Genomic DNA, 3,566 nt, shown 5'->3' on the forward strand with positions numbered 1-3,566 from the left:
ATTATGCGGTGACCTCAATTCAGTTTAATTCGATGAACGAGAGAGAGTTCATTAGCGGCTCTAGGAAAATTTTGCATGTTGCAAATGTAGTTGTTGGCTCCATGATGTGTGATTGCCGCTTTTATTATGCATAAGGTGCATTAGAATTGTTCTTGCTTTTTGAAGTACTTCTTTTTCCATCGTCTTGATAGAAAATTATAGATTTCATGCTATTATATATTTAAAAATACATATATTATCATTAGACTATTGTTTGTTTGTTAATTGTGATTGAACTATTATAGTAGATTTTATTGTTTATGGAAAAAATTTTATTGTTTTTTATTTATGAAAGGGCGGGAGCAAGTCTTATTGAGTGTCTACTGCGCTGAGTCTTTCACATTTGAGAATATATATAATTGATCTATCCATCATCCAATACTTTTTTCATATTTGTAAATGAGTAGCAGTTTTACTATGTTTTATAGGAACCGAAGCAATCAAAACATTTAGTAAAGGTGTGAATGCAATTATTTTTGGTGTCATTTGTTTCTAATCATGGTTTATCTATAGGATATATAACCGATATCAAAGTATTCCAAAAGTAACTAGTTATATAAAAAGCATTCATTTAAAATGATTTTTCCATTAAAAATCAAACTTCTTATTTATTTTAAAATACATTAATTTTTTATGACACAGACTTCAGTCGGCTTCCCGAGACTATCTAATTTCTGTTTTACTTGACTTCCACTAAGCTGCAGCTTACTTTTTCAGTTACTACGACTACGCGGTAGCTTCGTCTTGTCTCTCATTTATTCACCGTTATTTTGTGCCATGGAGGTGGCGGGGTGGTTTGTTGGTCCAATCATGAAAGAAGATCATCGAAGCTTGCTCTGATTACCTGAAAGATCAATTAAGATGGCAGACAGGCATGAAGGAGGAGCTTGAAAGGCTGCGAGAGAACCACCCCAAAATCCAAGCTGTCTTCGACTTTGCTGCTAACCAAGCACAAATCAGCGACGCAGCTCTCAACAAATGGATATGGCAGCTGCGAGATGCTATTGATGAGGCAGATGATGTGTTGGAGTACATCAAGCATTTCGACGAATGGACATGGCAGCCGCAATATGCTATGGATGCGGCAGGTGATGTGATCGATGAGTTGGAGTACACGACGCCTAAAGAACATCTCGAACGTGATCTCCAAAGGGATCTCAACTTGAAGAGGCTGGAGGAAGCTGTGCAGAAACTTGGTAAAGTTTCGGCTCATGTTACTACTTTCCTTCATCTCTTAGATAGCGCAAAGGAGGAACAGGAGCAGGAGGTTGATTTCTACAAAACACGTGGAACAGGATATTTGCCTAAAAATGATCTCATTGGTCGAGGCAAGGAGAAGGAGCTTGTTATGCAGTGGTTGAGGAAGCCATCAAATGATCCTGGGACAACTAGGTACAGAAACATTTCTCTTCTATCTATAGTGGGCCATGGTGGTATGGGGACGACAGCTCTCGTGCAACATGTTTATAAAGATGAAATTACAGAGGAATTTGATCTTAAAAGTGGGTTTGTGTTTCCAACAACTTTGATGTGAAAAAAGTCATTAAAGATATGTTGGAATCTCTTAAGAAGGAGAGGCCTCGTTTGGACACACTTGATGCACTTCAAAATCGTCTTCGGACTGAGATTATGTCCAAAAAGTTCTTACTTATTCTGGATTACATTTGAGAGGAGGAGGAGAACAGGCATATCAGCAAATGGGAGAAGTTGCTCGCCCCTCTGGCTTATGGGAAAATGGATAGTAGGATTTTGGTAACAAGTCGAATGGACTCTGTTGCTTTGACGATTGTAAAGGTAATTAAAAAGAAGAAGGAAATAGTTAAATTAGAGGGCCTAGAGGAAGATGAGTGTTTGCAGCTCCTCTAACTCTCATGCATTTGCTGATGTAGAGAACGCCCTTGATGACCATAAAAAATTAGCAGCCATTGCTGGAGAGAGTTAAAAAGCTTTTAGGATCCCCATTGGCAGCTAAAGTCATTGGTGGTGTTCTGAATGACAACTTGAATGAAGGGCATTGGATGACAGTTCTAGAAAGCAATTTATTGGATCAGAATTTTATCTATTCCATCTTAAGATTGAGCTATATAGTTCTCCCAAATCATCTACGAAATTGTTTTGCATTTTGTTGTATGTTCCCAAAAGATCATGAGTTTGATAAAGATGATTTAATCCGAATGTGGATTGCATTGGGTTTCATTCAGCCATTTCAAGCAATGATTATGGAGGATATCGGAGGAAGGTATTTTGATGTTTTAGTCAAAAAAGCTTTATTTGGCAAGGTCGAAGATGGCTACAAGATGCATGATTTAATACATGAGTCGGCATCTAAATTTTTTGCACAGGAATGCGGTAAACTTGTGGATGATGAAGAGTCATCTCTCAAAAATTCTGAGACTATTCGACACTTGTCTGTTAGAACTACAAATCGAGACATCTTAAAAAAGATTGAGAAGTTTAAACATTTGCTTCTCTTTTCTTTTTCTATAAAGATTCTAATGATCAAAATTTTTGCAGTGCACTTATTCAAATATTTAAAGCATCGAGATGCTTGCGCTTATTATACATATATATTGGTGAATTGGAAATGATACCTAAGATGATTGGAAAATTGATACATCTTAAATACTTAAAGATTGTTGGTTATAATTTGACGATGCTGCCAAGATCTCTAAGTTATCTCTATCACTTGCAATACATAATCTATGATAGCCCAGGAGAGCTAAGCCAAGCTAATGGTGATGACCTTTTACCGGATGACATTAAGCAACTTACAAACTTGCGTCACATGAATTTGCCCGAGAGGCGAGAATTGAAGTATTGCCTCCTTAAAAAAACTGACAATTGAGGATAATGATGAGGTGGTTTCATTTCCAAATGAGGCTGAGCAGTGGTTTCTGAAAGTTAAGTCTTCTCTTTCTAAGCTGTAGTTTTCATTACTCTAATCCTGACACTCCCTTCCTCCTTGGAAAGCTTATCTTCTCTTCAGGTTCTACATATTCTGGGCCATGCTTCGGGAATTACCGGACCTTCCTCCCTCTTTGGAACGTCTAACAATTTGGAAATGTCATCCAGAGTTAGAATAGCGCTGCTATGATCGGCACAAGATCAATATTTAGACATAAGCAAACTTCTTTCATCTTCTTTCTTTGATATATTTGAAATGTGAAGAATGCAATCTCAGCGTGAACCAGTTTGCATCACTTGATCGATGCACTCAATTTTATTTCTTATTCAAACTTATTTATAAGTTAACTTTGTTGCAAATCTAGATTTAAGTCTTGTGATTTTGATGATAATAAATATTATTAGATTTCTTATTATGCTATATCCTATTAATTGATATTATTGCAATAACTGCTTTTTTCTATGCACTAAAATTTCAAATCCGCCATTCACTTGTATGTTTGATCAGCTCAAGATTGGGTAGACTAGTGTTAGGTATGTCATGAAGAATTTATATTTTCAATTCTTATGTACTTTTATCTTTCTTGAGTCAAATCATATATTTGATGGATATTAAGTTTGGA

The sequence above is a fragment of the Dendrobium catenatum genome, unplaced genomic scaffold, assembly GCF_001605985.2.
Source record: "Dendrobium catenatum unplaced genomic scaffold, ASM160598v2 fragScaff_scaffold_1715, whole genome shotgun sequence".
NCBI classification, from domain to species: Eukaryota; Viridiplantae; Streptophyta; class Magnoliopsida; order Asparagales; family Orchidaceae; genus Dendrobium; species Dendrobium catenatum.